This window comes from Pelodiscus sinensis, chromosome 27, assembly GCF_052426305.1.
Source record: "Pelodiscus sinensis isolate ZL-2025 chromosome 27, ASM5242630v1, whole genome shotgun sequence".
NCBI classification, from domain to species: Eukaryota; Metazoa; Chordata; order Testudines; family Trionychidae; genus Pelodiscus; species Pelodiscus sinensis.
This window is the reverse complement of record NC_143078.1, coordinates 17190054-17204034: the sequence shown is the minus strand read 5'-3', so window position 1 is coordinate 17204034 and position 13981 is coordinate 17190054. Positions and strand designations below refer to the sequence as shown.

Sequence of the window (13981 nt, the reverse complement as noted above, 5' to 3'; positions counted from 1 at the left end):
ATGCTATGGTGCATTGTGGATAGGCATCTCAATGTCCCAGCACCACTGTCCAGTGCAGTGCTTTGTGGAACACCCAGGTTCCCACTAATCCCTTTTCTTCCATCCCATAAAGCTTCTTCTAGATGATCATTTTCATGCCTCTAATAATTCCCACTGTTCATTGTACTGCTTTTGTTCTCTTTGCCATCTCACTAATTAGAATCATGCGTCCAGGACAGTTAAATGGAGTTCTTGTCTTGTAGAGACAGGATGTGGTTATTTTGTATTTGCAGAACTTCAGTTACTGTAAAACCGACCAGTGGCACTTTGAAGGTGAGACGGGACATACTAAGGAGGATGAGCAAATGGATGTGGACGGTGCATTGAAGCATTTTGAGGCTTCTGACATTTGTTAATCAGCTCCACACAGTGGGTCAGCATTTCTGGGACCAAGAAACAAGTGCTGAGTAGTGGAACACATCACATTGTGATACGCATCTGTGCCAGTCAGCAGTGGCTATAAAATTGTATCCAAGCCATCCAGTAGAGTGACACCAGAATGAGAGCTGCTTTGACGGTGGAAAAGCATCTAGCAATCATTCTCTGGAAACTTTCAGCCACATACTACTAGACTGTGGGCAGTCCATTTAGATTTTGTAAAATCTACTGTGGGGACAGTTGTCATGCTGGTGTGCATGGCCCTGAAGCCTTTTGTGTCACACAATATTGTGACTCTGGGCAAAGTGCAAGAAATAGCAGAAGGATTTGTTGTGGTGGTCCTGAGAAAGAGGCTGTGTGTGTAAAGCTATAAAGGAGATGCAAATTCTAGTTCTGGGCTATGCAGCCTTGCCATAGCTGTGCAAATACTGGTGTATCATTGGGTACATTTTACTGACATCACTCTTGGATAGACAGAGAGGTGTAGCAAATGCATTTTAGGTAGACTGGATTTTTCCAAAAGATACAAACATGGACATACTTTCCAGACAGTCGTATAAGGTGGGGTTGAAATGCTGGTAGTGATTCTGGGCATTGAAACCTATCCTTTGCTTCTCTTGTTTATTAAACCATATACAGGCAGTCCCCGGGTTACATGGATCCGACTTACATCGGATCCCTACTTACAAACGGGGTGAGGTAACCCCGCTCTAGCTGCTTCCCCCCAGCAGACCAGGGAGACACGAAGCTAGCGCCCCCCCCCCAGCAGACCAGGGAGACGCGGAGCGGCTTTTCTCAGCAGACACCTCAGCTTGAGAATAAAGGACTGAGGGAAGTGAGGTGTGGGAGAATAAAACTGAGCTCTGGAGAAATGTTTGGCTAGAGTTTCCCCTACAATATGTACCAGTTCCGACTTATATACAAATTCAACTTAAGAACAAACCTACAGTCCCTATCTTGTACGTAACCCAGGGACTGCCTGTAGTGGATGCCTGCATTAGTAAGGAAAGTTAATTTAATGTCTGATGTGGTGCAGGATAACTGTTAAATTTGCTTTTGCTAGGTTGAAAAGTCTCTGGCAATGTCTTATGGAAAGGCTGGATCTCACTGAGGCAGCTATTCTTGTTGTGACATGTTATGCATTGCATAATATTTATGAAGCAAAGGGAAGGGAGAACTTTACTGTCATGGTGTAAATGGGATATAGAAAGGCTGCTGATATTGAACAGACACACAGGGCAATAACCAGAGCCCATAAAAGAACTATGTGGCGGAGGCAGGCCTTAAAAGATTGCTTTAACAGTACATCATTATTATGGTGCATTACTTTGTGTTTCGCCTTAAATATGTATTATAAATTATTTATAAATATCTGTTATGTTTTTGGTGAGAGTAAGTGATGGCTTGGTCTTAACATTTGTTTGACACCCAATAAAGATTTTTTCCAGAAAACCAGTTGTGTGCAAATTAACAATTAACAAACTTATTAGCAACATATTAAACTTTAACCATATTAAACTTTATACCTATATTACTAGTGTTAACTAAGTAAACTGCTTGGTGTTGGCTTGACCTTGAATTATTCACAGGTCAGTGTATGCATGTTTTCTGCCATCAAAAAATTGTTGGGAAAAGCCTGCAGATTGTGCTAGTACCTTGTGTGTGGGTGATGTTGGAGTGTGTGGTCTTGGGGGGGAGAGTGGAGGAGGCTTTGCATGCTCCCCTGCCCCCAGGCCAATCAGGACCTGGGGCGGGGGAGCTGTGTAAATCTTCCTTTGCCCTGCCCCGGCCCTTGGAGGAGGATGAGTAGCTCCGTCCCTTCCTGTTTAGGCCTCGCCCAGGGCTATTTCAAACATTTTTAAAGTGGTCCCTGGGCAAAAATTATTGCCCAACCCTGCTGAAGACACATCTTCACTTTCCCACTTCTTTTGATCTGTGCCAGTCTTCTATCAAATGTGAGTGGGTGGCTGTCAAGGACACTGAAGCCAAGGAGTGTGATGTACAAAAACGTAGAGATTGTAGACTTACAATGGGAGTAGAAAGGAAGAGAGAAGTTTCAAAATGCCCTAAAAAGATCTTTATAAAGTATGTGGTAGTCAGATTAGTTTTGGTTCAGTTTTCTTTGCAACTGCTCTGTAGCTCCTGGCATGGTGAGTAACATGAGGTTCTCTTTGTAAGTCCATAGTCATGAAGGTTGGGGGCTACTGGTTGTCCTAGCATAGGCATATGAACCTCGTAGTAAGAGTAGCTAAAATTGTTAGAGGAAGAAGTGACTGTGGCTGATACCACTCACTCGTAGGAGTGACAAAGGTCAAAATAATGTGACTCAGGGCTGCCCTGCCCTGTTCAGTGGTCATGCTAATTGGAATCATCTCATAGTATAGCAAGGTCTCCTATCGAGGGAGATGCAAGCTCAGCCTTCCTAGAAATGTCTGGATAAGGACCTGAGTATGTCTCCTAGATTTATGAAGATTGTATAAACTTCAGTAAAATATTCCTCAAGGGTGAAGGTTTTTTCCCAATGCATAATACCAGAAGTCAAAGACAAGAATCCTGGAGCCAGTGACCTAATCTCTACCTCTGTTCAAGCAGCACATGAGAGGGATTTCTTTTGATCTGGGGAAAATGGACTTGTAACTCAGAGTACTGTTTTTTGGTGTCTGCATTACATGCTGATTCTTAAAAATCAGGTATTATGGTTGGACAATCACTGGGTTGCTTATAAGAGATTTTTAATTTCCTGTGAACTTCATTGTTATGGTGAGATTGTAATAATTGGTTTTTCTAGTATGTTAGTGTTTTGTAATGCTGAAATTCTACCATGATGCCAAACATGCTGACTTAGACTCTTATTTTATCACTAGTACAAGTTTATTTTAAAAACTGGCTACTTTCAAGGTGAATTCCTTTGTTCTCTAATTACATAAATGAATGCCATTTGGAATGCGGGGATGTGTACTGGTGGGGGAGGTTTTGGGCACTGTGAAAACAATGGACTTAATCATGCTGCAGTACACCTCCCTATGTTGCCTTCTTCCTCTTTGGGCTTGTCTTGATCAGGTTCAGCTATGTTTCAAAGAGCTAGTTTTCTATGGGATTTGAATCACTCCTCTAAGCAAGTCCTTATTGGCTACTACTGAGTTTTCCCCCTCTTAACTTCATGACATCACTTTCTGCTGAACTGTGCTGATCTAGTGCGCTAGATGCTCTTGCAAATGGGAATAACAGCAAAAGTGGAATGTCTAAGATGCCAAGAAGTCTTAAAGGTTGGGGTGGGTTTCTCATAACTGTGGACTCCTCCCTCCTCCCCGCCCACTGCAGAGGTCAGAATTGTGAGCGAAGCAGTCATTGTCATAGGGACACAGCCATTGCAGGAATGGTCTTACTGCCACAGGCAGTACCCACACTGGTATTCCTACTTGCAGATGTTTGTTGGGTGAGGACTTTAGTCATTCAGGGAGGTGATTTTATTTTGGCAACAGAATGCCTGGGTTTTGCTGTCAGGATTCATATTTGAGTTTGGATACATGCAAACAAATTGTGGTGGTAAACTTTAGACAAATTTTGTAGTGTGAATTAGGACCCTGTATAAGTTAAGGACGCTGTCATCTTTAACATCAAATTGCCTTGGGTTTGTATCAGAATTGTAATGTTTTCTGAACACTCATATATTTACTTCTAACTTGGTATTTACTAATGCAGTCATGGTTCTTTTAGCTGCTGCCTCAGCATGAAATTCCTCTTGTTCAGATTTTTGGTCCTTTGAGATACCTGTAGATTTTCTCGGTGGCTCTGCTGTACTGAACTTACTCCTTCCTCATATACCTTTGAAGCACCTGAATGTTCCAAACAGGACCTTGCTGAGAGTGGTCAGTGAGGGAGGTGCTGCCTAATTGTTCTAACCCCTATGCTGTGTCTCTCCTTCACAATACTGTTCCATTGCTTGCTTGAGATCATCAGCTTGCTAAAGATAAATCCTAGTAAGGTACATTAGAAGCAGAGTTTGCAGCCACAGCAGTCTCAATGGGAGACATATACTCACAGTTGTCATTGTTCCATTTAAGGGTGACATGGACTTAAATTTGTCACTTTTGAAAATGGCACCTTGGTTCCTAATGAACTTGTGCACTTTCGAAAGTGATCTGAAAGCCACATCATGGCTCTTCTTTGGCTTCATGCCTCCTAGCTTCTTGAACATCAACATTTTATTAGATTATATTAAGACCTAGTCTTCGAGAACTCCTGTCTGAGACCGTCTCTTCTGTAGGAGTTGTCCTTGTTAGGGCATGTTACCTGCTTCTCTTAGATGGGTCTATCTGTTGCGTTGTTTTGCTCTTCAGATTTCATTGTCCTTTGTTTGGTTATACAGCTAAAGAAGCATATTCTAATTCACTTCTCCAGGACTTCAGAAACACAAATTAAAGGTTGATTGACAGTGTCTTTTGCCTTTCCAGAATGTGAAATGCATTGATACTTATGCTGCTGAACACCAGGAAATACAGAGGTCAGTGCCATCCCAAGTACCATATTTGGTAGCTGGTGCATTGATGGCACCATTGGCCTCCTCTGCTAAATGCCTTTTGGTAAAGACATCTTGAGGGCTGCCACCTCCAGGTACATCAAGAGTTAGTGGCCCAGACTTCTGACTTCCTAAGTCCAGAAAAGGTTTCTCTTCCTCCTCTCCTCTCCCCCTGACATCTGTTGGGAAACCTATACGGCAGTACACAGGCAATCCAGGAAGTTTTTGGAGAATGTTGGGGATAACTTCTTGACACAAGTGCTGAAGGATCCGACCAGGGGCCGTGCGCAGCTTGACCTTCTGCTCACAAACAGGGAGGAACTAATAGGGGAAGTGGAGGTGGGTGACAACCTGGGAAGCAGTGATCATGAGATGGTAGATTTCAGGATCCTGACCAAAGGAAGAAAAGAGAGTAGTAAAATACACACCTTGGACTTCAAAAAAGCAGATTTTGACTCCCTCAGAGATCTGATGGGCAGAATCCCATGGGATGCTAACATGAAGGGGAAAGGAGTCCAGGACAGCTGGCAGTAGTTTAAAGAAGCCCTATTGAAGGCACAGAAAGAAACCATCCCGACGCGTAGCAAGAGAGGCAAACCTGGTAGGAGACCGGATTGGCTTACAGGGGAAATCCTTGGTGAACTTAAGCTCAAAAAGGAAGCTTACAAAAAGTGGAAACTTGGACAAATGACCAGGGAGGAGCTTAAATGTATAGCTCGAGAATTCTGGGGGGTTATCAGGAAGGCGAAAGCGCAAATGGAATTGCGACTGGCTAAGGATGTGAAGGATAACAAGAAAGGTTTCTACAGGCATGTTAACAAGAAGAAGGTGATCAGAGAGGGTGTGTGGCACATACTGGATGAAGGAGGTAACCTAGTGACAGATGATGTGGGGAAAGCTGAAGTACTCAATGCTTTCTTGCCTCTGTATTCACGGATAAGGTCGGCTCCTGGACTTCTGCGCTAAGTGACACAAGATGGGATGAAGATGGACAGCCTGTGGTGGGTAAAGAACAGGCTATCCAGGTTAGGAACTATTTAGAAAAGCTAAACGTACCCAAATGTATGGGTCCGGACTTACTGCATCCGAGGGTATCGAGGGAGTTGGCAAATGTCATTGAGGAGCCTTTGGCCATTATCTTTGAAAAGTCATGGAGATTGGGAGAAATCCCGGATGATTGGAAAAATGCAAATGTAGTGCCCATCTTCAAAAAAGGGAAGAAGGATGATCCAGGGAACTATACGCCGGTCAGTCTTACCTTGGTTCCTGGAAAAATCATGGAAGGGATCCTTAAGGAATCCATTTTGAGGCACTTGGAAGAGAGGAAAGTGATTAGGAATAGTCAACATGAATTCACAAAGGGCAAGTCGTGCCTGACCAATCTGATTAGCTTCTATGATGAGGTAACTGGCTCGGTGGATATGGGAAAGTCAGTGGATGTGATATATCTTGACTTTAGCAAGGCTTTTGATTAGGTCTCCCACAATATACTTGCCAGCAAGTTAAGGGAATGTGGATTGGATAAATGGACGGTAAGGTGGATAGAAAGATGGCTAGAAGGCCGGGCCCAGCGGGTAGTGATCAACAGCTCGATGTCAAGATGGTGGTTGGTTTCTAGCGGAGTGCCCCAAAGTTCGGTTCTAGGACCGGTTTTGTTCAATATCTTTATTAATGACCTGGATGAGGGGATGGATTGCACCCTCAGCAAGTTTGCAGATGACACTAAGCTAGGGGGAGAGGTAGATAAGCTGGAGGGCAGAGATAGGGTCCAGAGTGACTTAGACAAATTGGGCCACAAGAAATCTGACGAGGTTCAATAAGGACAAGTGTAGAGTCCTACACTTGGGACGGAAGAATCCCAAGCATTGTTACAAGCTGGGGACCAACCAGTTTAGTAGTTCTGCAGAAAAGGACCTGGGGGTTACAGTGGATGAGAAGCTGGATATGAGTCAACAGTGTGCCCTTGTAGCCAAGAAGGCTAATGGCATATTAGGTTGCATTAAGAGGAACATTGCCAGCAGATCAAGAGATGTCATTATTCCCCTTTATTCGGCTTTGGTGAGGACACATCTGGAGTATTGTGTCCAGTTCTGGGCCCCCCACTTCAAAAAGGATGTGGACACATTGGAGAGGGTCCAGCGGAGGGCAACCAAAATGATGAGGGGGCTGAAGCATATGACCTACGAGGAGAGGCTGTGGGACTTGGGTCTTTTTAGTCTGCAGAAGCGAAGAGTGAGGGGGGATTTGATAGCAGCCTTCAACTTCCTGAAGGGAGGTTCCAAAGAGGATGGAGAGAGGCTGTTCTCAGTAGTGACAGATGGCAGAGCAAGGAGCAATGGTCTCAAGTTGTGGTGGGAGAGGTCCAGGTTGGATATTAGGAAAAAGTATTTCACTAGGAGAGTGGTGAAGCCCTGGAATGAGTTACCTAGGGAAGTAGTGGAGTCTCCATCCCTAGAGGTGTTTAAATCTCAGCTTGAAAAAGCCCTGGCTGGGTTGATCTAGTTGGGATTGGTCCTGCCTAGAGCAAGGGGCTGGACTTGATGACCTTCTGAGGTCTCTTCCAGTTCTATGGTTCAAGCAGGACATACCCAAGGTCATGCTCATCGTACTGCTGTGAATCTGCCAGCAGTGGTTTGCTACTGTAATGAGCATTGCGATGCTTCCTCCATGGCCTTTGCCTCTTTTCCCTGCTCTTTCAGGACTCAGCCATCTACTCCACCCAGATGTGTTGTTGCTTAACTTCACGGCACAGTTGATCCTCCATGCTCAGCCATGGAACAATCAAGCTCTGCGGCAATTCAGCAGGTTCTCTTGGGAAACCACAAAACCTCAACCAGGCAAATATATGTGGCCAAGTGGATTAGGTTCTTGGTGTTGGCTGAGCAGAGAGTTCTCTCCCTGTTAGAGACTCCTATTCAGACCATCCTTGATTATCTTCTCCATTTGAATGAGGAAGGCCTGGCACTGGCATTCTTCAGAGTGTACCTGGCAGTGATTTCTGCTTTCCATCTACCAGTAGAAGGCCAGTCTGTATTTTCTCATAGGATTCTGACCGTCATGCTAAGGGGTCTTGAGAGGTTCTTCACGTGTGTACAGCTTCACTTTCCCCATTGGAACCTTAATATGGTCCTCTCCAGTCTTACTGGACTGCCTTTTGAACTATGGAGATGTCCTTCTACACCTGGAGGTGTCCTTCCTGGTGGCGATCACAATAGCTAGGATAGTTGCATGCTTTGACTTCAGAGCCCCCATACACTGTCTTCTTTAAAGACAAGGTCCAGTTGCGACCACACCCTGCTTTTCTACTCAAGGTGTTCTCAGCCTTCCTCATGGGTCAAGATATTTTCCTGGGATCTGCTCTCAGGATCTCAATAAATTCTTGCAGTGTTACTAGTTGGTGGGTGCAAAGCCATCATCACCTGTCAGGGCCCATTCAACCAGATTGCAGGCCGCCTCCTGCAGTCTTCCTCACCAGTGTTCCTATCCAGGATATTTGCAGGGTTGCAACATGGTCCTCAGTGCACACTTTTGCTATTCACTATGCTCTAATGCAACAAGCCTGAGAAGATGTGCCTTTTGGAAGAGCAGTGTTGCTGTTGGCACGTCCATAAACTCCTCCCACCACCAGGGTTACTGCATACAGTCACCTATGGTTAATGGACATGAGCAGTTGAAAAAGAAAAGACAGTTACCAGTTTCCGTAACTGTTGTTTGAAATGTTGCTCATGTCCATTCAGCATCCCACCCTCCTCCATTGTCAGAGTTTTTTCCACAAGAAGGAACTGAGGGGGAAGGGGGTATGGTGACACCATATATAGTGTGGCATGTGTGTGCCATTCTGAGGGGGGGAGAACTGAGCCTGTTCCTACGAATACTGCTAAGGGAAAATCTTCTGGCACCAGTACACGTGGTGAGTGTGCACACCTACGTTGAATGGACATGGGCAACACATCTTGAAGAAGACCAATAAGGGAAATAGGTAACTGTCTTTTTAAGGTTTTGTTCTCACAGGGTTAGGAAACTTGCATCTGCTGTCGGCAGAATACTTTCAGTCAGACACTTCCTGTCTACAAGATTGCTTTCCTCTCTCCTTTTGTGAAGAAACCTCTTTTCTCTGTCTTACTGTGCATGTTCCTAAAGTATGAGCCATACAGTTTTGGCCCTGGCCCCTCATGTATTTTGTTTTGGTTTTGGGGGTGACACTGGAATGGACCAACAGGAATTGCCTCTTCTCTGCTGTCACAGTGCTTGGAAGTGTTCATCGTTATACTCCTTATTTTGAGACATCTTTCAAATTACCTATTCTTCAGGAATGATGATTTCAGAACAACTGTAATGTTATGGAAGGGTAAATTACTTGCTTGTCAGTTCAACTACTTAGCTTAAAAGTATCAGAGGGGTAGCTGTGTTAGTCTATAAGGTGCCACAGGACTCTTTGTCGCTTTTGCAGATGTATGCATCTGATGAAGTGGGTCTTTGACCACGAAAGCTTATGCTCCAATAAATCTGTTAGTCTATAAGATACCGCAGGACTGCTCGTCGCTTTAGCTTAAAAGATATTTCCCATCCTGATGGAGAATTCTCACTCACCCATACATCTTATATGTTTGATGCATTTAATTAGATCAGGCTTGTACAAATTATCATAAAAGAATGTTCATCCTCAACTGAATATCTTTACCATACCCTTAAAGACCAGGGTAGGCCCACTGGTCAGTGAGGAGGGAGAAACAGTAACAGGAAACTTGGAAATGGCAGAGATGCTCAATGACCTCTTTGTTTCGGTCTTCACCGAGAAGTCTGAAGGAATGCCTAACATAGGGAATGCTAGTGGGAAGGGGGTAGGTTTAGAAGATAAAATAAAAAAAGAACAAGTTAAAAATCACCTAGAAAAGTTAGATGCCTGCAAGTCACCAGGGCCTGATGAAATGCATCCTAGAATACTCAAGGAGCTGATAGAAGAGATATCTGAGCCTCTAGCTATCTTCTTTGGAAAATCATGGGAGACAGGAGAGATTCCAGAACACTGGAAAAGGGCAATATAGTGCCCATCTATAAAAAGGGAAATAAGAACAACCCAGGAAACTACAGACCAGTTAGTTTCACTTCTGTGCTAGGGAAGATAATGGAGCAAGTAATTAAGGAAATCTTCTGTAAAAACTTGGAAAGTGGCAAGGTGATAGGAAACAGCCATCATGGATTTTTAGAGAATAAATCATGTCAAACCAATCTGATAGCTTTCTTTAATAGGATAACAAGTCTTGTGGATAAGAGAGAAGCAGTGGATGTGGTATACCTAGATTTTAGTAAGGCATTTGATACAGTCTCGTGTGATATTCTTATCAATAAACGAGGCAAATGCAAGTTAGATGGGGCTACTACAGGCAGTCCCTGGGTTACGTACAAGATAGGGACTGTAGGTTTGTTCTTAAGTTGTATCTGTATGTAAGTCGGAACTGGCGTCCAGATTCAGCCGCTGCTGAAACTGACCGCCAGTTCTGACTTACATACAGATTCAACTTAAGAACCCCAAGCGTCCCCAAGTCAGCTGCTGCTGAAACTGACCAGCAGCGGCTGAATCTGCCTGGGGCAGAGCAGCTGGGGTGCTGCCGGGTTGGTCCAGTAGTGCCCAGAGCGGCGCTGCAGGACCAACCGGCAGCACCCCAGCGGCTCTGCCCCAGGGTCCACAACAAAAGCCTGGTCTGCTGGGGAGGGGGGGGGGCACACTAGCTGCGCACCTCTCCCTCCCCCAGCAGACCAGGGACACGGGGAGCAAAGCCGCAGCAGCAGCGGGGTGCCGCACCTCTGAGGTTTTGCTCTGGCAAAGCCTCAGAAGCGCGGGAACCCGCCGCGGCTGTGGCTTCACTCCCGGTGCCCCTGGTCTGCTGGAGACGGTCTCCAGCAGACCAGGGGCACCGGGAGCAGCTTTTCTCGCCCCGGAGGTCGAGGTGGCGGATCGCTGCCTGCGAGCTCCGGGGCGAGAGAGCCCCGTTCGTAAGTGCGGATCCGACATAAGTCGGATCCGCGTAAGTCGGGGACTTCCTGTATAAGGTGGGTTCCTAGCTGGCTTGATAACCGTACTCAGAGTAGTTATTAATGGTTCACAATCCTGCTGGAAAGGTATAACAAGTGGTCTTCCGCAGGGGTCTGTTTTGGGACTGGGTCTGTTCAATATCTTCTTCAACCATTTAGATATTGGCATAGAAAGTATGCTTATTAAGTTTGCAGATGATATCAAGCTGGGAGGGGTTGCGACTGCTCTGGAGGATAGGGTCATCATTCAAAATGTCGGAACACATTGGAGAAATGGTCTGAGGTAAACAGGATGAAGTTTAATAAAGACAAATGCAAAGTGCTCCACTTAGGAAGGAACAATCAGTTTCACACATACAGAATGGGAAGTGACTGTCTAGGAAGGAGTACAGCAGAAAGGGTTCTAGGGGTCATAGTGGACCAGAAGCTGAATGAGTCAACAGTGTGATGCTGTTGCAAAAAAAGCAGACATGATTCTGGGATGCATTAACAGGTGTGTTGTGAACAAGACACGATAAGTCATTCTTCCGCTCTACTCTGTGCTGGTTAGGCCTCAGTTGAAGTATTGTGTCCAGTTCTGGGCACCGCATTTCAAGAAACACATGGAGTAATTAGAGAGGGTCCAGAGAAGAGCAACAAGAATGAGTAAATGTCTAGAGAACATGACCTATGAAGGAAGGCTATAAGAATTGGGTTTTAGTTTAGAAAAGAGAAGATTGAGGGGGGACATGATAGCCGTTTTCAGGTATGTAAAAGGATGTCATAAGGAGGCGGGAGAAAACTTATTTATCTTGGCCTCTGAGGTTAGAGCAAGAAGCAGTGGGCTTAAACTGCAGCAAGGGAGGTTTAGATTGGACATTAAGAACTTTTTCCTAACTGTTTGGGTAGAATAAATTGCCCAGGGAGGTTGTGGAATCTCCATCTCTGGAGATATTTGAGTAGGTTAGAGAATTGTCTATCAGGGATGGTCTAGATGGTTTTTGGTCCTGCCATGGGGGCAGGGGCTGGACTCGATGACCTCTCGAGGTACCTTCCAGTCCTGGTATTCTATGATATGAGATGCAAACTAAAAATTGACCAAAGTAGCATCCCTATTTTCCCCAACTTGTCCCAAATCATTTGCTCGTTGGTTACATGAACAGTACTAGGAATGTTCAGGTTACACATCACCATAGCTAATCATCACAGCTGTTCAAAATTATGTATCAGCCCCTCTCCCTCCACAAATCTTGGCGGGGAAAAGGGATTCTTTTGCTTTACCTTGCTTGTGTCAGTCTTTTTTCTGCAACCATAAAGGCCAAATTGGTTGGTTAATCAGCAGTATCTTACGCTTAATAGCAAAGAGCCATGGAGCTTGTCTGAAGATGTCTCAGTGAGCCAGTGTAAGAGAACTAGGGTTACAAAGTGAATTTCACTGTTGTTGCATGTAAAATTATTTTGAAAGTAAAGCAAGTTAAACTTTTTAAAAAGCTTGTTAAGACTAGCATATAGCTTTCATGGTCCAGACTTAGTGTGGATTCTGATGATTGTAGACCTCCTGCAAGTTCTCCTAACCAGCTGTCAGTTTCCTGCATAGGATATGCTGTGGTATCCTATGACCTGCCTGGAAAGCTATAACAATGGACAAGTGAGTCTTAGATGTTATTCAGAGTGGCTGTGTCACAGAATTCACAGCAGTTATTCCCTCCCCCCATTATAACCCACATGTATGGACCACATTGATGTCCACTCCTAGTTGGAGGATGTGAGTATGTTGTCTCCTTGTGAAAAGGAGCCATGGCACCAACCGCTCTACCCTTTCAGGGTACAGGGTTCTTTTCAAATTGGTTCTTAGCGCTGAAACAGAAAGGAGGACTGAGACTGATCTTGGATCTCCAGTGCCCCAACTGTTTGATTTCCAAACCAAGATTCTGCATGGTTATCAATCCCTTCCAAGAAAAAGTCATGTGGTATTGTGCGTTGTCTAGCTGACAGACTTTGAATCTGTCAGCAATCATCAGTTTTCCTGTCAAAATATATACACATTTTTCTGTAATCAATAACACATGTTCGACTGCATAAAATAATCCAATGTCAATAGAGCTCATGCTTGGTACCTTACCCCTGTATATATCCCCTCAGTTAATTTTGTGGTAGTTTCTCTTCAAATTCTATGAACAGCTTACACTTGGCGTGGAATGTTTTCAAATGTTTTGAAACATTCTCCAAATTAAAATTTTAATCATCCTAACCGGAACACACAAAATGTTGTAAGTTGCTTTTGCTTTTCTCTCACTTTTCACTTTTATATTATGAACCTGCAACCAATTTCTCTGCACTACAGAAGCCAGTTTTTATATGATGTACATAGTCTACTTCAATAATTATTGTTGTTTACTCATTGCAAAGTATGGAAATGCCATAGGGATCTCAAAAACATTAGAACTGTGCAGGGAAAAGTATTTCTGTTTTGTGGACAGTACTTTGAAATTTGGTGTCATTCTAGTTTGGAATGAAGAAACCAAAATTTCAATATTCTCTGCAAAAGGAAAAGCCTGGGGCTCCCTGACTTAAAACAGTGGAAATTACCACTTCTGTGGAGAAAGCCAAACTCCAACAGCTTAAAGAGATTAGATTGGAGGGCCTGGATATTCTCCAGCCATGAATATTTGATGGACTGGTATATGAAATTGCCAGCTCAACAGCAAGAATTTTGAATGAATTTGTAAACTTGGGGTCATACGAACATTAACAGATTAATCTGATTTCATTTTGTAAGATTATGAAAGTTTTTCTTAATTCCATTTCCCACATTGTATTGGATAAAATAACAAATCATACTGTGATTTACATGTTTAAGCAGATACTCTTGTGATAACTGCTAACAGTTGTTCATTTTGTTTCTACAGCACAGTGAAAATAGTGTACTCTTTTCACTTGTGGCTTGGAAAAGTCTGTACATAATTTTGTGTGAGGTGCAATTCTGTTAGTGGTGTGGAGAAAATTAAGTAATCACAACTGTGCCTGTGTTTT

General features: G+C 44.0%; 1 protein-coding gene across 7 annotated transcripts in view; it reads left to right on the top strand.

The window, feature by feature from the left end:
- KDM5B (lysine demethylase 5B) overlaps nucleotides 1–13981 on the top strand; it is a 145167-nt gene that overhangs the window by 36063 nt on the left and 95123 nt on the right. The window lies entirely within an intron of this gene.